We start from the raw sequence: 21,085 nt of genomic DNA, 5'->3' as shown, positions 1-21,085 counted from the left end.
TTCCAGCTCCACGTGGGCACAACCTCACCACAAAAATCAAGTCCCAACTTGCACGCTGTTGTGGAGATGTTGCAGTGATTCAGGCTGGCAAATATCACAAAGCACTATTTGCTCATGCACTCTTTGATCATTACTACTGTGATTACATTAATACTATAATACTTATCCTGCATTATGAAAGCAAGCATAATGACTGATTAGTACAAAGAACAGAGGGAGGAACTGGGACTCCAGGACTCTAGCCTTACCTACAGAAAGTCAGTGTTACAGGAATTTAGGCTGGTTAGGGCAATTACAGGAGGAATTCAGGCTATATATTTTTGATGGACAGGTATTTTACAATGGTTGAATTGGGAAGACTGGCATAAGTCTTCTATTGTGACTAATTGTCTAGATGCAGCAACACCTTACCTGTTCAGGTAAATGTCTGAGTGAGCTTTAAGGAGCTCAGATAATCTCCTAGATTAGATGTAGCATAGAAAAGAAAACAACAAAGGGAATGTGTCTCCTGTAGAATCTAAGGTCTGTGCACTAAATGATGAATGACTGCTACTTTCTCTTGATAGCATCGTTATGAGGGACATGCACATGCACATCCTGTGTCTCATTCTTCCAACTTCTTTATGGTCCTGTGAATCATTCAGGCAGAAAGTGACTGAATGTTTTTATAGATACCTCATGGTTCTTCACTACACTTTAATAACAGAAATTATATATGCCAATAATCCCAGTAAAATTATTCTTTCGTCTACAGCAGGACAGTGTGACAGCATAAAATGGGCTCTGGCTCCCTGAACGAGTGAAATGCTGGGGTATTTTCTGAAACTTTACAGTATGGAAGGCTACCTGGAAGGTAATTTATCTATTTAAGAGGAGCAAAGGCCTGAAAAAACGCTGTGCTGGGTTTGAGCCTGTGGTTCCAGAGGGTCTAGCTATGTCAAATTCAATTCTTGGAGCACTAAATCCACTTTTATCATCTTTCCCCTGCTTGTCCTTGTGATTATCATGACCCCGAGGTCTCTTTATCTGTTAAATTTCAATCTGACTGATGCACGTGTCTGAACTTCCCACTTGCAGATCTCTTGCCATATTACCTGTATTTCACTCTGCTGTCTTTCACCAGGGGAGGGCAGGTTAGAAAATTATTACACTTAAAAAAAAAGAGCTGTGTGTCTGCCAATGATTTCTGAACACAGAAGTCATTGTAGGGAGACTGCATCACTGAATACATATGATCCATCTTCCTGTACAAACAGCAAAACTGCTGCAGTCTCAATCAATCTTGCATTACTAAAATGTCCCTTACATCATGGCTCCGTGCTCATCTACCCTAGCAAACAAAGGCTATTAACATTTAAAAGCTGCACTAACTCTATGTATATGTTTGGGATAAGGCCAGGTATTGAATAATGCTAAGGGATCAATATTCATAATCTAGAGCAGCAGAAGAGGTGTGTTGTGACTTATCCTTGTCCTGTATAGTTTTCCATATGGTTCATTTGAAAGCCTTTTAGAAGCTTAACAAGGAGAGTATTGCAGTGAACGTGGAAAAAATTATGCATGAGGATAAGAAGCACAAATGCTCCAGAGGTCTCAGGGTCTATGGTCTTAAAATAAGCTTCTGGGTTTTAATGGGATCTGATGAAACCCTCTTTATAGGGGCAGTGGGATGGAAGGGTTCGGACAGCTGGTGAACAAATACTAGGTAAACATTCCCAGTAGCTGAACTCTGCACAAACAGCAACTATTCAGGCAAAGACCTGAAAGATCAACAAAGAATTGCAGGTCTGGGTAAAATGATGCAATGGATTACAATTAATGTCACTGGTCTGGGGAGCACAGGCTTTCCTATCGACTTACAGCTATGAGGCACCTTAATCAAACAACGAAGGGGGCTGGGGGGGAGAAAGCTCAGCATCAGTCAATATTATCTCAAGGACACCTACTGTAAATTAGAAGGCTGATGTTTCTCGCATGGTTTCGTTGTGAGGAGAAAAGGTAGAAATTACTGGAGGCGGCTGTGGGGGCTCAGCCCCAGCTTCCCAGAAAAGCATTGAGCGGCAAAAGGTTTCGTGAGCTGGCTGGCTCTGGGCATGTCCAAGAACTGCATGTACTGGCAACGGCAGAAGCCAAATTAAAGTGAGTTAATGTTATCAAAACCCATTAGGAATTTCAGGTTTTGCTGAGAGGGACGTGAGAGAGTTGGCATCCATCTTTGGGACGGGATATTGAAGCAGCAGATGTCTGCAGTATGTGTGAAAATGCCCTGCTCCATGTGCTTGTGGGGGATCATGTCAGATTTACCCCATCCCCCCAGCCAGAAAACTGTGAAAATCTCAGAAAAGTGAGATTTTTAGGAAGAGGGATGTGCATGTGGTGGAGGCGTCATCTTTTGGGGTGCTCAACTTCCTTAGCCTTCCTCTTTTTTTGCCCCCTAAGCTCACTCTCCTATTATAAAAGCTGGTTTTTTCCTTCAAAACAAAAAAACCAACAACAAAAAAACCCACCCCCAAACCAAACCCCAGAAAGGGCCAGGACTGAGGGCAGCCTGTGGTGATGCCAGGCGAGCGCCATTTTCTGGGGGCTTGGGAGGGACACCCCCACCCACCCCCCAGACGCAGCGCCCCGGGGGCCGAGCCCCGCTGAGGGGGATCGCGCCCCGCCGCGGGGCCGGGAGCCCGCCTCGTCCCCTGGGCCGGCCCGGCGGTTGAGCCACCCGTCGCCCCCGGGCTGCCATGACGTCCGGCCCTGAGCGGAGAAGCCCGGGCTGGAGGCTGGCGGCCGCCATCTTGTCGGGGGGCGGAGCGGGGCCCGGCCCGCCCCGTGCTCTGCCTGCCGGGGCGGCCCCGGCCCCTCCGCACTCGCCGCTGCCGACGGAGCGGAGCGGAGCCGCAGCTCCCAGCGCCATTGCCGCCCTCAGCCCGCTATGGCAGGTGAGCCCGTCCTCCTCCTCCCGCGGGCAAGGCGCTGCCGTTCGCCCGCCCTGGGGGAGAAGCCTCGCCGGCGCCTCGCCCGCGGCGCTCTCCCCTCAGCTCGCCGCGGTCATTGCTCTCGTCTCCCGCCTGCTGTCACCTCCATCCCGGCCCCCCGCCGCCGCCTGAGAGCCGCCCTCCATCCCCAGGCAGCCGGGGCTCGCCCCTTCCTCCTCCCGGGGAGGTGGGTCGGGGCTCCCCGGCAGCCTCCACCATGTTGCCCAGCTGCCGTTCACCTTGGCCGCGCGGCTCCTGCCCCTCCTGCGCCGTCCGTACCTCTTCTCCTCTCCCTTTTATTTTATATTTCTATTTTAAATCCTTCCACGTTCTCTGTGCCGGCGTTTTCTGGCTCAGCATCGCTTCCAGCCCGTGCTGGGCGGAGGGGAAGGGGCACCTACCTGGGGCATGGCCTGGGCGGCCGCGGGAGAGGGGGATGCCTGAGGTGGGCACCTGCGGCGGGATCACCTGCCCTGCGAGGCAGAGACAGCGATGGGATTTATCTGTGGGCGTGGGGGGTGTTTTTTTCTCTGTTCCGTTGAGATAATCTATTTTTTTAATTATTTTTTTTTCCCTTTAATCTGAAACAAAATGGGTGGTAGAGTCGTAAGCTTGCAAATGGGATGGAGAAATGCAGGTTAATTCTCCCCTGGTCCTGAAGGGGTGGCCTCGCTTTCTTGTCTGATCCCGTTCTCGTGATACGCTTTGAAGGTTTTTTTTCTTTTTTATTTATTTGTTTGCTTTTTTGGTTGTGTTTTTTTTTTTCTAGTGCGGATCGAGGCAGGAAATATTTCGGTTTTCTGCTTTTCACTTGGGAGCCCCGTTCGGTATTGTGCGTGGTTTTCTTTTGTGTTACGGTACATTTTGGGTAGAAATAAGTGATGTAGGTAGCGCAGAAAAATGCCCGAACAAAGCTTGTTGAAAGCCTTCGATTAGGTTTCCTTACTTAACGGGTAACGACTGCCTACCTATATCGTGCATTTCTGTTGTTAATGGTTTTTACCTTTTTTCATAAAAGATGGGAATGCAGGCAGAGGCTTGTAGGGTTTCATTCCTGTCCTTTCATTTTGGAGCCGTCATTGTCATTTTGTAGACTGGGAAGACAAACACTTCATGCAGTTTGGGGTCCCGTGCAGCATGTCCCGTTAACCTCACCACGTAAGTGCAGGCAGGGGCTGACCCTGACAGGGAGCTGCAGGCAGAGCCAATAGAAGATTCTGGCAGCAAAGGGAAATCCCCAGATGTATTTAAGACAAGGTAAAGACCTCGCCTGTTAATTTTTTCCATCTTATCATTTGCCCCATGCAGCTGACTCTCTTAGTATGAGCTCAGTGCCAGGTAAATGCTGGGCTCCCTGTTGCTGTTGAACTTGACCAGCTGAATTAAAAATACCAAATGCTCTGTTTTCACAGGGAGATGAGTATGTCTGTGTATCCTCACTGCAGCGCAGTGTTGCCATACTTGAGCAAGCTTTAAATTACCCAGTTTAAGCTTAAAAAAAAAAAAAAAAAGCTGGTTTGGGTAGTGGTTTTACTGGCAGCTGGAGTTTGGTGCAGGCTGTAAAACCTAGCGGAGAAGCAGAACAAATGCTAGCGCGATTAGCTACTGATGTGCTGCACACTGCTAGAGCTAGACTTAATGCTGCGCACCTTGATCTGCCTAGTGATTGCACTATAGATAAACGATTATTGCAACAAGCAGCTCAGGTTAGTAAACTGGAAAATAATCCTTGAGATACGTAGAGCAATTGGATTAGTAGTTGATGAGCTCTTATGACCCTACTCCTAGCTTTGAGTCATGATCCAGATAGCTTGAAATTAGAGCAGTATTAACATGGAGATGCACTGAAACAAATTCAACCTCGGGCTAGCAATGAGGTTAAACAAGCCCTGAGATTTTTATCATGGATTTTAACAAGCCTTTGGCTTTAGTAAAGATGCAAATAGGAGTTGAAAATGTCTTGTCAGAGCCCTGGGGATAAGGGAAGGAGTTAAGACTGCGATTCTCAAGGGTGGGTTTTGCTCCTGCTGTATTTTAACAGGCCACATTCATATGGTTTAAAATCCATCCCAGTCTGTCACTTGTCTGTAAGCCCTGCTCTCAGCTAGGCTTTGATTTGGTGAACTACTTCCTCAAGGCAGCTGGCACTCACATTGACTAGATTTAAGGAGCTGGAGGGAAATAAGGTTCTCTGAGTACGGGCCTCTTGCTCGTTCTGCGTCTTCAGTACGGAAGCAACTCCGAAGGAAAAACAGCTTTTCAAATAGTAGGATAATTGGGCTGCAGGTTGATGAATGTTTCTTTTGGTGACAGCACCAATTTAAGCAGCCCCCATCCATCACCGGCTGCACGCTCCCAGCCTTGCAGTGACCCGTTGGTGGTGCTAGTACCCCTGTATGGATGGCTGCTCAGTCAGTGAGCCTTTTTGGGTTAGCCCACAAAAGCCTTGCTTTTATATTGAAGCCAGATCTGTTTGGAGAATTTTTACCTGCTCCTTACCCTCCCTGAGCCATGGGTTAGACCTGCGTGTGCATCCCTAAAGCTGTACTGAGGGATGTATTTGTATGGGGGTTTTTTAAAGACTGCTAACATGAGAATTTCTGTCTTCTGTAGTTGAAGCTAACAGGGAGTTGGATTCCAGTGGAAAAATAAAAGTCGTGTCTTTGTTGATATTATTTGGTTGGAGACTCTTTTCTTCAGGGGGAGCTTAAGATAACGGCAGCGTTTGAGGATTTTTATGGTTTTTTCTTTTCCTAGCAGAAAACTTTATGACTGTGGATTTTCCCTGCATTTGTTTAGAAGACTCTGTAGGAGATGCTGCATTTGTATGCAGTTACTATTTCAAAGGGTTTTCCAAGTTGAGTTTTCTTTCTTTGATTCTGTCGGTATGTTTCTTTTTTTTTTTTTCTTCCTGGTATAGCCAAAGCTGTCAACTTCTTCAATATAATGGACTTTCTTATGGTGCTATGAAGTGGCTTTGTTGTGCTGTTTAGCTTGACTGGAGACGGTTGAAAACTAAATGGGTGAAACTTTACCCATCTTCAGCATGGATTCCTCCAGAAGTGGCTGTTAAGCTGCTCTAATGACCTAATCTGAACTGCAGCAGTTAACCTCTTCTGGTCCTTGTGTGTACAGGGGGAAGTCAACTGGCACGCCCTCGTGAGCTATTCCAGTTTGTAGCAGATTACAAACCAGTGTCCCATGCAAGGTGATTTTTGGAAGATCTTGTTCTGCTGTAGCTATTCCTGTCAGTGTCTTTGTGTGAACCACGTAAGAAAAATAGTAAGAAGACTCAAGCCCGAAAAGATTCTGTGGGGCCATTTCTTCAATAGATTTATTTTACTTTCGAACACTTCTGTATGCATTTATCCTTGCAAGAAAACGCAGATGGCTGCGCAGAATGGTTTGTCTCCCATTGAAGATGATGGTTCATGTATTGCTGGAAAAATTTATTTGTATCAAGTGTTCTTATTTATGAAGCCTTAGTGGTCATAAAAAGGTCTGACAGCAGTTACAGTCTGTTTTATTTTATTTAAAAGCTGCAGGAAGAAAATATTGATAGTCAGGATAGGTAAAGAGAGATGCATCACGATGTAGTGTAAGGCAGAAATAAAATAAATCATTTAAAATGAAAGCTATTTGCCATGTTCTCTAGCCGTTTCCCGGGGTGAAGTGCATTAAGACATTATGCTAACTTCGTGGTACTGCACATAATACTTCTATCAGTAATGGGGAGGATATTTTCTTTATGGCTAAATATTTTTCGTTGTTATGAGCTGTCTTATGACAATGTTTATTTGAAGGCAGAAAAGAAATCCGATGATATTTGGCCATTTTCACGTTATGGGAAGGAAACGTCTGCTATTTGAATGTTCTTCTATTAGAGAGGAATCTAAATGTGGATTTCTTGCCATGGTGATTTGGCCATGAAAGGAGCAGAACTACCTCCTTGGGAAAGGGAATTGGGGTGTTGAAACATCGCTGGCACTTGATGGGGAAAGGAAGTAGGAGGGAGAACTAGTCTTCTAGTTGAGAAGTCTCCTGCTCTAGTTTTATTCCTTGCACTCAGCATTAATCTTGGCCATTTCTGTTGCCAATCATAGCAATAAAAATGTGTACGGCATCAGAAATACAGTGTGCCTAGCGATGCACTATGCGTCTCCCATCGTTTTCTAAGCTAGTGCACTCTCAGAGGTGTTTGAACTTTTTTGCTACTGAATGTTGTCATCAGCCTGGTAAATAGTGAATCATCATTTGCCTTGGGTCTGCAGAGAGCTGTGACTCTTTTCTTGGCTGTGCCGCGGCCCCGGCGTAGAGTTGGGCCGACTGGGGTTTGAAAACTCTGGGTTGGTTTCGGGGAGGACAAATTGGTCGCCGAGGTCCCAGCCAGGCTGTTGCGAGGGAGTCCCAAGGCACACGTTTTGGTTGTCTCCATCCTCCACAGTGGGAACGTATTGAAATACTCTTTGCTGCTATCCAACAACTCCATTTTATTATTTGCAGAGGAAATGCTGGGCTTGAGGTAATTGTAAAACTAGTCTTTAACGGGCTTATAATTAGAAATTCAATGATCTAAATCTCCTTGCATCTCAGTTCTCAGGCGGCAAGATTCAAGTGCTGTTTAGGGAGGGGGGGGGAATGCACTTACCATCGAAATGTCTGGTCGTACTTTTTTTTATTATTATTATTTAAAAAAAACTGCTTCAAGAGAAAGCAAACTTTGTCCTATTCTGGTGAAAGGGAATTTCCAGAATTACTTCTCACCACATTCAGGCAGCCAGGATATTTTATTCTTCCCCCAAAACCTATGTTACGAAGCATGTAATAAAATTGATGTGTTTTGGTAAAAGTGTGTCACGTGTACCTTAGAATGATGGTATAGCTGGATTTTAGCTTGTGTATTATGGAGACCGATAAATCTCCTCTGAATGAGTGATGTTTTGATCTTACACTTGCGTCAGCAAAATGCCTGAGAAAACAAACTCTGTCTGGTAGTTGTATTTTTAGGAGCAGATGGGAGCCGATTAGTCCAGTTGTAATTGTGTTGGAGGAGCTGTGAGTAGCAGCACAGTACCTGTGAGTATTTTTGAACTTTCAGGCTCTGTGTGGCATGAAAGCAATAACTGAACTTGTTTATGCGTGTTTGGATTTAACCAGCATTTGCTTGTTATCTCCTTTGTGATAAAAGGGACTGTTTTCATTCGGCACCTGTTTCCTTTACGCTTGCTTTAGATTAAAATTGCTTGAAGTATGGGCTCAAATTGGTATAAATGGTGAAGGAGAGATTGACTCACCATTATTTTGTTTTTGACTGTTCTGAAAAGTAGTGACTCACCGAACGGATTTCAAATGGCTGCAAGTCCCCCAAATTTGTTGTCTGAATTTATTTTTAAATCAAACTATTGCAGTGCTTGTGTCATTCAAACAGTTGACTGAAGCATTTTGAGAATGCATGGTAAACAGCAGTGCTGGCTAGCAGGAAAGTAAGTAAAAAGCGACTTCAGGGGGGTTTCATGCACTTACATTCCTGGGCATTAACCTCGTGTGTGGATGCTTTGAGTCGTTTGGGCTCTAAATGTAGCAACACATTTTAATTGGATTTACTCTTATTTTTCATGGCCATGAAATGGCAGCCTAGGGCAATAAGGCCTATTTTAGTGGTATGCTGGCTATTAGTACGCTTGTAAGATTGTAAAAATTAGGAGAATAAAGCGCAGTTTGGAAGCTTTAATAGGAAGGTACCTTAAACACTTGGTCTACTAAGCGTGCTCTTAGCTGTGTTTATATGATGAGGCGGTTAATGAGCCGTTAGTGACTTTATCCCAGTCTTTCAGTGCTCTGGATGTTGTTGTTGACCTGGTGTTAGCAATGGGAAAGAAACGCCAGAAATCTTTGACCGCTGGATTCTACCATTAAGCACATCTTTACTGAGCACTCTTTCTTTTCTAGCACAGAAGTAGTGATCTGAAGGGTTTCTTTATTTTCTGGCCTTGTTCCTTTTATCACTTGCCTGCATTGTCTTGTATTTAAGCATGTAGTTCAGTGTTGCTGTTTTGTTGTGCTTTTAAAGAAAAAAGCCTGTATATGTTCTTATCAGTATTCAAGGTCATACAGAGTATCTCATGAAAACAGGCATGTGACTCCATGTCACGACTTTCACTTTTTATTTAGAAGCTTGGAATGGAAATAAAATGCTGCACTGCAAAGTTAGCCACCTCTTTCTTATTTTGCAGGCTGAATAAAATGAAAGCCTCCCAGAGCGAATAGTGCTTAATGGACTGTGCTGTCATAAGGTTTGAATTTCCATGGAGTCTTTGAATCGCAATGGCAGGAAAATAAATTCGTAAATTCTACAATTTTTGCTCTGTTTATTACTTGCCCTTTGTGTGGAGAATCCTGTATTCAGACCCTTACCATACCTGAGCAAAGAAAGCACATCCTTGTTTTTGCAGATGAGGTACTGTAAAGCACCAGCAGCTTCACAAGTTATAGCAGCTTTTTTTTTTCCTTTTTCACTTTTTGTACAAAATGAATTGTTTCTGAAAGTTGAGCTAGATGTTCCTGATGCAAGACAGTTTCCTGATGAGCATTTCATTGTATGAAGGCCAAACCAAAGGAATAATTGGGATTGAGACTGACGAGAGAGAAATTGGAGCTCCAGGTCCCTATTCTCTAGGATCAGACTGCAAGACATAATTGCAGTATTCTCATACTATTCTGTGTCCTTTTATATATAGGAACAATAACAGTTATCCGTCGTTTGCTGATATTGGAAGTATGTATTTTCATGGGTACCGTTTAATTTCGTGTGCAGAATTTTGGGGGTTTATGCTGAGCGTAATAGTTATTATCAATATAATTTTACAGGGCTCTGTTCTGGTTTATTCAGACTGTTAGACACTTGTTGGTTACCTGTAGTTTATTTCAACTTACTAGTAGATGCTTTTAAAACTCAAACAAAAAAATTATATGGATGAGGGGGTGGCTTTTTTTTTTTTTAAATACCCAAGTGTTGTGTTTTTTGTTGTAGTAAGATAGCGTATCTATTTATTTGCTCAAGCCAGAAACTGAAAGTTGAATGGGAACAGCTCAATTTGTGCTGTATTCATTTCAGAACATACAAAACAGAAAATCTGGCTTGGTATAAATAATAATCTTTAGTGTTGACTGGCCCTACGGCTTGAATTTTCCGGGATTGCTAGTCACGTACTGAGGTCTATAAACTGAGTCGGCTCTTACGAGTCAGGCTTTCAAACGAGCTGATGTTTTCATTGTCCGTCTGTCTTGTTTGCAAATATCAGAAAAAGCAAAGGATGGAAGCCTGAGCTCTTTCGGAGACGATACGTGATCCTTCTCGTAAAAACATAGATCTAAAAAGCCCCTTCTGCAGAAGGGGAAGAACTCCTGTAATCTTGAGCCCTGGGTCCTTGTAAACATCCATTGCTAATGAGTCTTCCCTTCTTTGGAAGGGATCAAACACATTTAATGCTTTTCATGAAGATGCCTAATAAGGCACAATCGAATCAAGCAAAGCTGTCAATTAAGCCTTCTATTAAGTTTCTTAATATAAATGAGCCTAAACCCAAAGTATTATCTGAGCTCTCCTCCTTGGCTGTTTGGTTTTGGTAAAGATTTTATGATCAGTATTAGCCCAATTTTTAATCTTGTTTAGGTGCACTGTTCCTTGCTTTCTAAACCCGCTGAATCATAGACCGCAGAACAGTGTGCTGAGTGTATTGAGATCCGAGTCTAATTACTGTTTTTGTTCTGGAGGCTGTTGTGACAGATAATGTTTTGTTGAATGGCAGGTAATAGATTTATTATGGAGACAGCACAGCATGTGGGTACCTTCAAAGGAGACTCTATCTGTATTGGTCTTTTCTCCCTTAATTATTCAAATGGAAAATTCTGTTTGAGGGCAAAATGTATGCCTAAATGATATTACTCCAAATAGTAGCAGCAAAGAATTCTCGCATTTTAAGCGATGCCAATTAAGTAAGAATAATTGCGATTATTTTTTTTTTTAAAGCAGCGCTATACAGATATCTGCAAAAGAGCCCTGAAGATGAAGGAACCAGTAAGGTACAATATTGAAACCACAGTATATTGGCTAAAAAAGGGTTATTTTACTGGCAAAAATCATAAAAAAAGTATTCCACTAAATGTTGCCAAAATACTTTTTTGTAAAAGGCATGTCTTGCTAAAAAGCTTTCCTTCAATAAACTATAGTTGGCATAAATATTATTATAAGTAATGTGAACTCTGTCAAAATCTTATAATTGTTTGTGCTTTTCCTGAGCAATCAGTTTGGTATTAAGTGGACCGTTCCATTTCTGTCACTTCCGTTGGAGAAGAATTCACTGAGCCTTCTTTAACAGTTTTGTTGCTTGTAGGGATATTTAATGCATTAATATATATTTAATACTTTCTTAATTAACCGCCTACGTATGGAGAAAAATCTTCAGAGCTATTGGACTAAATTATATCTTGCATCTCTGCGTGGTAACATGTTACATGACGTACAGGTTAGATGTCAGCTGGCTTTCAACAGGTCCTAGTTACCTCCTGTCTCTACTGATTGTGCCTGTGGAATGAGAGGACTGAACCGGTGGCGTCAAGTTAACTTCTCAAGCCACGAGCAAGATGTACAAATGCACATTTATAAGGAAGTAGATCATGATTACTGTGCATGTAAACACTTTCACCTAAGCCTGCCTGAAACATGAGTACGGGAAGTTAACCAGGAAGTCTCGTTAAACACAAGCCTGTCTCTATAAACACTTCCAGGCTCATTGTGAAATTAATAAATTAGTAATTGGTTGGCTTAATGTGTGGGAATCGAATGCAGGGTTGCATGCAGTTGTTTAGTATGTGGGCAGAGAGTAAGTAGTGCTGATTTAACTTAAAAATCATTAATGGTGATAATGACTTAATTTTTCCCCATGGCTATGGCAAACCAAGCTATGCTTGGTGACGAAGACTCATGGGACAAACAGTTGGGCAACAGTTATCGGTAGTAATAATAGCATCTATTATTGCTAATATAATTAATAATAGCATCTATTATTGCTCTATGGCACCAAGAGATGATCTGCTTGTGCCTGCCTTTTGCCAAGCTGTTTTGGGGGTTGGCTCCGCATAAGGACTCAGGGGCTCTAAAACCCAGCATGGTGACAACTTACTTCTGGGAAGGTGTTTGAGCAGATGTGTCGGGATTGCGCTCACAGCAGTCAGCAGTCTGAAGCCAGAAGATACTTGGCCTGCAGAACTGAGGGTACTGCGTAACACAGCAAAGGCTGCCTGCACAAAAGCGCACGAAGAATCGTGCTGTCTCTCCCCCTCAGCGCTTGGAAGCCTTGAAACATTTCCTCTGCAAGTGGTATAAATTTGCTGATTATTCCCAGGAAAGATTTCTTGAAATAATCTTGAAGGAGTGAAAGGTCACTGAGCAAGGAGGGCATAACTCTCCCAACTGGATAATTAAAAAGAAAATTAAAAAGTGTGCTAAGTTTGAGATTGACTTGTGGCCATGCTTTGAAGATTAAGAGGGCTTTTTTCATTTCAGATGAAGGAGGTTGGGATTGGTGGGAGGAGGATTTGTGGCTGCTGGAGCAGTTGGGCAGCGCTGTGAAGCTGCATTTGCTATTTGCTTACTGAGCCGTGAACGAGATACCGGGATCACTGAACAGAAGTATGGCTATCTGCTCTTTTTCCCCCTACTTGAAAACATTTAGTCTTGCAGCTAGAGTTTTCAACCTGGCTGCTCACTGTTTAGTGCAGGTAGATTTTTAGGCATCTGAGCAAACGGTGTATTGAGTTCAAAACTATATGAACGTTTTTTGTATAAACATGTTTTGCCTGTAGAAAAAGGAAAATAATGGCAACTTCAACTAAAGGATAGAACTTTCCATGTTCTTTGTGCAGCCTGTAGCAAGATCAGTCTGCTGTTTTTTTCCTGTACAGAGATTTAGCCTGCACTTTTGAAACTATTTGCAGTCACAAAAATTAGATAGATATAGAAAGCTGAAACGTGAGTGTGCTGACTAAATGGTAAAATAATGCCAAAGTAAGACCAAAAAAACTACAAAATAGCAACTTTAGCAGATAGCACCAACAGATGTTTCAAGTCTAGACTTAGTATATAAATTTGCATATCCACGCTGTTTTGTGATCTGTGGCATTGAATAGGTCAGAGCTGTTGGGCTGATCATGGGGTTTTGCTTGTGGCTAGAACCCGTGAGTGCACCTAGGATGTGCTTCTGTGGTCTGATGTTTGAGAAATGAAGAGATTGAAGTCGTAGATGTGAAGTCTAAGTGCAGAGTTCCCTTTTTGTAGCTTATTAGGGGTAGGGTTATTAGATACTCGGGCTTATGAGGTCAGTTGTGTGTTGTTCCCTTGGCTGAGTTATTGCATACTTGAGTTTGGGCTGTATACTGTCGTCTTCTAAGCATGTGTTGAAGTTGACAGTGTTTCTCTGGGCATCTGGGAATACTTGAAGGTAATGATGCTTTAAGGGTTGTAGTCAGCAACCTCGCATGATGCTATGTTGACCACTAAACAGGTTTTACTTTTGTCAGTTCATAGAAGAAAAATGATTTGAGCTTTTGCCTTTAATTACAAGCATACCTGGAGGTCCAGGAAAGACGTAGGCGTCTGACTTAGTTTATGGACGTGGTGAATACAATAGCAGGTCACAAAAAGCACATTCCTTCTCCATTAATTTTTGAAGAGCTTTGATCTGTGCCTGTGGAGTGTATGGCTTTGGCTTCACGACTCTTTTGTTGCTGTTTTTCCTTGAAAATGATTTCTTATTTCTGGCCCAGAAATCAGCCATAGGTATTTTTAAAGGCACTTCCATCTTGTAATTACCTTTTTACGTAGAAGAACCGTCAGTCTGCTTTGATGTACGTCTCGGACCCTAGATTTTTCTTACAAGTATTTAAAAATACACAGTTGCAGGAGAAGTTCTAAGAAACACTCTAATAGAAGCTGTAACTGAATTCAGGATTTAAGAAGAAAGGAAGTTGAGCACAAAGCATTGCATTCTCTAACTGGAAAAGTGGAATTTGCTTAACGTGGACTGCCTCTAGGTATCCTTTCTGTTAGATGAGAGGGATGTACATTTTAATGGGTTGAGTCACGGACGAGGGGTGCATGTAAGTAGGACCCAGGACCATACATTGCTCATTGAATTAAGTGGTAAGCTTTCAAAGCAATTTCAGTAATTCTTTGTGTATATTTGATACAGCATTGGGGAAGAAAACAGTAGATGTTTTTATATTAAAGTATATCTTCTGGTAAGTGCTTTTTCAAGGAATTTATAATTCAATGGATTTATAAATGTCTCTATAAGATCAAACTTAATGGCTTAGTCTTTCTGCTGTTCCAAGTTGTGGGTAGAAGTGGATCTATTTATTCTACTAGTATGTGATGCTATTTTCTTGTGTTTGCTGTATCGTGTTAAGTGTATTCTGGAAGTTGTTCATGGGAGTCTGCTGTATAAATTGAATCTTTTCGCTGATGTAAAAGATTACATATTTGTTATGACTTTGGTAGGAAGAATACTTAAAATTAGGAGATTGCTACAAAAGTGTGGTCAGGAGACTCATTTGGCCATCATAAATGAGGCATCCTACACCTCACCCTCCTGATAAAACAGGATGTTCTTGCAAAGAAGATGTGGCTTTTTCTGACAGCGTTGCTCTGAGGAGGGTGCCTTGCAACAGCTGAATATTTGTAAGCATCTGCTATGCTGGAACAGGCTTCCCGCGCCTGCCCCCCCCCCCCCCCCCCCCCCCATTTTTTTTTTTAGATAAGTTCTGGAATAGAGGACCTCTCCTTAACAGTTTGTCAGTGACTGCATCCAATTTGCCTTTTTATGTTGTGTGTTTTTCTTGTTATTACCTGGCAATATATGAAGGTTCAAAGGAGGGATTTAGTTACCAGGTGTTTCCAGTCACTGAGTCATATTATTATCATCAATTTTGATCATACGAGATAACTGTTGTGTGCCATCCCTATACACAAGGCGCAGTTTTCAGTACAGTGGAAATAGATGACTTCAAAGAATAATTTTGTCCTGATTCTGAGTGCTGCAAAATGAAGGAGGATGGCCTCAGAAGAAATATTCAAACTCAGAACGTTGCCTGTAAATTGTCAGTTAGTTTACCAATGTGTATCTAACAGCAAACATTTGTAATTTGACTAGGGCACTCTGAAGTATTTGTTTCATCCTTAAACTGAACATTGTATGTCTGAGAAGAAGGCAAAAAATTGGATTTTCTCATAATAATCAGAAGTGAACTCCTAGGAGTAACGTTGTCAAGCAAGATAAATGCTCCCATCAGTTTAAATTTCAGATATTAAGCAGGTAATAAAAACAATGACTAGCTATGGAGGATCATCACGACAATGCTTCCTGCACTGAAGTAGAGCAAGATAAATTGTCTACTGTGATTTCAGTTCCGTCAATAGAGTGCCGCAATACTTAGAGCTTCTCACCTGTTTATTCCCGCCTGTCTTTCACAGTATTATGGAGTTGGAAGATGCACTGTAAAATATTCCACAGTCTTGAAACAGTATTCGCCAGACTTACATCTTGAATTAACGTTCATCTCAAGTGTGGCAGTGATTAAGTACCTATTCACTGCACGGAATTTTAACCAAAGAACCTGTGATTAGATCTGTCCAGATCTAAGTGGAAGCATCCAGATTAGTAGGTGGTTTATTTGAACTAAATTATTGAGTGTAAATACTAAGTAATCAGAAATAAATCTTTTGAATGATGAAATTCTCCACTCACCAGTGATGAACTTTGGAGCGATCAGTTTTCATTGTAAGGTAAATAGACAAGTCTTGTTTAATTGGATACTTAAGTAATGTTACTTGCATTGAACTCGGTTATGCTTTGAACTATGATATTCAGGGCAAGCAGCATTTGAGTCCCTGGCATTGTTTAACGCAACTATTTGAAAAAAAAAGTAAATTCTGGACATTGGAGTAAAAAAGCAAATGGCTTATTTCTTTCAAAACCTTACTTTTTTTTCTTGCCATTGATCACTTAGTCCTGTAGCTCCCTGTGAGCACATCAAATGCCTTGAATCTAAAATAATTTCCAGCATGTTCCTCAGAAGTATTGTAGATGAGTAATCTTGCAGGCAGTCTGTGGACCTGTGGTACAGCGGTTTATATTTTATGGTCTTAAAACTTAAGATGCGGCGATGCTTGCATTAAGGGCTGCTGTAAGCTTTCTCCATATTGAAATTAGAAGATGTTTCTGTTTGTGAAAACATTTGGAATTCAGAAGTAAAGAGCAAAGGAAAGAATCTAATAATTGGAAAAGGAGCAAGTGGAGGAGGAAACTTTTCAACATCTCTTTGCAGTGGAGATTAGGTGCTGGAACATAATGTGGTTTTATGTACGCACACATTGCATAAAATAATCAGTGGAGATAATTGGCTTTCTTCCATGCATTCTTAGTAAATGATGAATAAAGAGTATTGCACATAATAAATGTCAGCTTTCAATTAAATGTGCCCTATTTGGTAGTTGGTCCTTTGATGCAAGAACAAGTACATGCCGATTTCTGATCTGCTGATGATCCGCAGCTTTCAGGTCTTGACAATTAAGCAAGCTTCGGCGGCGTATGACAAACTTTTAAACTTGCGTAATGCTGACTTTGCTCATTAAGCGAAGGGAGCTAGATGGCGCCAGCGGCCCGTCTTTTGCCTCCACAAATTTGGGTTCAAAAGGTGTGCTTCAGGTAAAGTGAGCTCATTATTCTGCCCCTGAGCGCTGTGCTCTTGGCCGGCTCTCAGTTGCGCCCGAGTGGCAGAGACGCTGTGTATAAGTGTGGGCAGCGCTTGGTAGCTGGGTGCTACTTTCTGGTGGCCTCTTTTAATTATCACTTAGGGTATTGGTTGTAGAAGAAGTGATGGTGCCTCATCAATACTGCAAGCATATGATGTATGTGGAGAGGTTGCTGCGTAATTGCTTCGCTCGTGGGGTAAGGGGATGATGTACAGACTTGATGGCAAGCGATAACTTGAGGCAGGGGCTGTGATGCGACGAATTATAAAGCGATGTTTAGCAGTGTAAGGGCAGCCTTAAGACAGTGCTGCCTTAAGACAGTGCTGCCCTCCTGCAGAAAGAGAGGTAGGTCAGGGAGAGAAGAACAGATTCATGCGGAAGGACTGCATGTTAATTTGTTGTTTTTGTTCTTTCAAGTCTCACTTCTGTTCCTGCCTCCCTCCCTGTCTCACTTTGCTCTGCAGCCCTGAACATCACTATTATGCTGCGTTTTCCATTAGGAAAGTGAATGAGCCCAGCAGAAATTATATTGTGTGTTTTCAGTTCTTGGTGAGGTTGTGGATTGCTAAACCTTGTCTTATGGAACAGAGCTTTGAGATCTGCGATCTCTTGAAAACTGGCTAATTGCTAATGAAAATATTTCTGTGCAAGTGGCACAGCGGAGGCTTATGGAAATGCTAACTTGGTGGAGAAAATCCCAACCCTGATGACAGCTGTTGGAGTTAGGCATGTAAATATTTATGCAACTTGAATTTTAGCGGCCCTGGCTGGGTTTTCTCCCTGTAGCGTTGTGGGTTATGTAAAACACTTGAACCTCCTTGTTCGCCTTGTTCTGTACGCACTCTGCTGTTACTGAGAGTCTGTCCGTTCGCTTACTTTTTGTAACTATGGCAGAAGTGCGTAGTAACAGTTTATGACCATGCGGTGTCTTCCTGCATTTCAGCCGTTGTGTAACGCGCAGAGATTGTGATTGGGCACAGTACAGTTATACAATGTAGTGAGCCCAACCAGATTATAAAAATCCTCCTTCGGTATGCCTGCATCCTTTCAGGCTGCAGCTTGCGACTCGAACTGTTGCACTGAGCATAGGCTGGAAGAAAGGCGGTGGAGGAATTGGCTGAGACGGTCTCTAGAAGTTGGTACAGGTTTCTGGAGGTAAGAGATTCTTTGCATTCAGATGTTAATGAGGATGATTACAAAAATTCAGCTGCTTTAGTGTGGGCGTTATTAAGTAAGAAAACTTAAACCTGACAAACTCAGGTTTTTAATAACTAAGTTTCAATATCTTAAAGATTTGAGGAGTTAATTTTTCATTTAAAAATCATTATCACTGTAAAGAGAGACTCAAAAGTATTTACCCTCTTTCCTGTTTACCTGTAAACTTTGGCTTCCTTTTGATTTTTAAAATGGGAGAAATTTGTATGAGGCTTATGTAGTAAAAAAGAGATTTTAAGAATGCTTGATCCCAAAAGTACAGCATCTTGGTTAGTTTTTGAAAGTTTCTTGAATTCCAAATCTTTTATTATGTTAAATGGGAGTGAAATATTTATTTCAAGACAAGCCTAATAGATCAACTCAGTGTAAACTTTTTCAAGTGTGTAATCAGTTACTGGTTTTATATTGCTTACTGGACTAAAATTGTTCTCTTTCAGTAAGGAGTGAGTATCTGTTTCAAAAGTAGATATAGGAATGCCTGAGCCTTTGGAAAGGAGCTTCGTATTCAGAGTTGAAAAAGTTGGCACATCACCCTGATTTGCTTAATAAATGGAATTTTTCCTAGATGAGTCTCTAACTTCACCTTCGTTTTAATGTGATTAAGGTCTTGGAAAAACAGTAGCTTTCATCAAAGTGCCAAGTAGAAGTACAAAGAAAGCTGAGAAAAGAACCAGTGTGTGCTCAGGTTGCTTTCTGAGTGCCGTGAAGGAGCTTAATGAACTGTGTATTAACATCCATAATTATGTGAAGGTATCTGAATTCTTGGATTATTAATGCTCCACAGGGAGATAGTAAGGACTGTATACTGTTACAAATGAAGTTAATGTGTACCATAAACAGTGAGAGAGGTGTACTGTGCTGCAAGTAAGACTATAAAGTAGTGATGTGTTTTATAAAGAACAGTGACATGCTATTTCATTTTTATTTACCGTGAGCGTCATTGCTGTCTAGAGAATACTGCAGGTGTCATTTGATATCAGTCACTTGATGTCAAGCTGTAAAATTGTTATCTCCTACATTTTGCTTGCGCTTCTTCGAAATGTAATCTTATGGCTTCTTCTGTCTGCTTCTTTCTTGGTCTTTCGTTAGGACTCTGTTAATGCAGACCATTGCGTTACGCGCTGATGGGATCTCCTACAGAGGGTGGCGCACACGCTGCACAGAGATCTGGCAAAACTGTTGCCTATTGGAACAATAAAATGAGAGAGTAATGGGGTGAAAGATGAGCGAGCAACAGTTTGAGCAATAATGTTTTTGCTCAAACGCACCTTCAGGTTGACCTGTACTTACTGAAAATACTCATATTTCAGCTATTTTTGTTGAGAATCACAGCCTAAATAAGCTCTTTTTTAATAATTTGAGTAACCAAACATGTAGTTTTTGAAAGCTGTGAGATCCTTTGTTAAATGTCTCATTCACTTGGATTTAAGTCCTCTTCTCAACAAGCTCATTCACACAGGAAGTTAATGAGATTTAGCTAATGTGCTTTGAATCAACGGAAGGTTTGAGCTCGGCATAACTTTCCTGTGCGTCTTTGTGTAGACATGCCCTAATAACGTTGGTCAGTTGTTAAGACATACTATTCTGGATGGCAGTCAAAATACCAACTACTTAAAAATTCATTAGTGCCTACAAAGAAGGAATATGTTTGTGCTTTGAAGACATACTTTGAAGTGAAGCGAGAAACTAACTCAGGACCGAAACTTCTTAAAGTGCCCGTCAACTCCTGTTTTTTAAAACCTGGTCTAGTGGAAGGTGTCCCTGTCCGTGGCAGGGGGGTTGGAACTGGATGATCTTTAAGGTCCCTTCCAACCCAAACCATTCTATGATTCTATGAAATGTTAGGAAGTTTGGGCATATTTAGCAGTACTTTGTCTGCTTCTACTGCAGATAAAGGGAAATGATGTCTTTTTGTGTAGTGTTGCGTTAGGAATTTGAAGTACACTTTTCTTTTTTAAGTGTGGATGTAGTTTGCTCTTGAGCGGAGGGGGAAAATCTTCTCTGTAGCATTTAAGGACATGGTAGCATTTCAGTGCAATTTCATTTCATGGGAAGGAACTCGAGGTGCAAGAGGCGCCTAGTAAAGACAAATCACCAGTATTTTTCAGACCAAAGAGGCTCAGTTTCAAAATAGCCTGAGGAAAAGCTCTACTTAAGACTAAAGCGGGAAGATAGTTTTTACATGTAGCAACAGAAGATTGAGCATGGGTGCTGTGCAGCTTTTTTCATATCTGTAAGATGGTCAAAATCCCCTGGAAGGTTGAAAAAAATGCCCTTCGGGCACACCTACGTATCTGGAACAGTTTGTGGGGTAGAGGACCTCGTGGGCGCCGTATCCAGGTTCCAATCTGGAGATGTAATATTCGTGGCCAGCACTGTGAAGCAATTGAACTTGTGGTTGCGGGTCTGCAGACAGTACTTTGATTGCATCATGTTAAGTACTTGTTGGGCATTATTAGCCTCGCTGATGAGATACTTGTTGATGAATTCTTTGAAGCGGGGGGGACCTTTTTGCTTTGTAGGAAAACATCAAGCAACTTTTTGGACAGCTTTGAGTAGTAAAGTTGCTACTCTTTTGATCGCTTGTAATTTGGTCATTAATATTTTAAAACCCCTTAATAATGTGTTGTTTCATTCTTAACAATTTCTCAGAAACAAGTTTCTCAGGCTTACTGTATTTATGCTGTTAAGTAGCAGATGTGAACAGCTATGGCAGGCAGGCTGGAGAGTGAAAGGGGGAATTTTGTTCTAAGGTTCTTCTAGTATTAAAAATAGCATAACTCGGGACTTGTAAAAGTGAGGACACGTATAAATACAAACCACAGTGCCTGTAGCTCCCATCTGATGCACAGAAGACAAGGTGTGTCTAATAACAGGAAGAGGAGTCTTTGTTTTTTAATACCTTAATGGCAGAAAATCAGTACAGAAAGTTTGTGCGATGGGCGTAACTAGAGCCAATAGCAATCTGGAGAAAGCTGCTGTTCCATAATTAACTGGGAATTGCCTTGCTTTTGTGTTGAATTGTGTGTCTGGCCAGGGGTAGCTGTACCCTGTAAGTAAACTTGTCTAATTGGAGCCTCCACAAAATTCC

At 41.8% G+C, this 21,085-nt stretch overlaps 1 protein-coding gene across 2 annotated transcripts in view; it reads left to right on the top strand.

Annotated features, from left to right (window-relative positions):
* Positions 1-2,889: 2,889 nt before the first annotated feature.
* The window catches only part of SLC23A2 (solute carrier family 23 member 2), a 52,654-nt gene continuing 34,458 nt past the window's right edge, over positions 2,890-21,085 (top strand). Inside the window, exon 1 of one of the 2 annotated variants that reach the window (XM_050910340.1) lies at positions 2,890-2,933. The gene's annotated coding sequence lies outside the window, so the exon portion shown is untranslated. Of the gene's footprint in view, positions 2,934-17,900; positions 17,935-21,085 lie in introns of those variants that run through there. The other variant, XM_050910341.1, reaches the window with a different exon arrangement.

The sequence above is a fragment of the Gymnogyps californianus genome, chromosome 23 (assembly GCF_018139145.2).
Source record: "Gymnogyps californianus isolate 813 chromosome 23, ASM1813914v2, whole genome shotgun sequence".
NCBI lineage: Eukaryota > Metazoa > Chordata > Aves > Accipitriformes > Cathartidae > Gymnogyps > Gymnogyps californianus.
The sequence above is the reverse complement of the archived record's forward strand: the minus strand, read 5'-3'. Positions and strand labels throughout refer to the sequence as shown.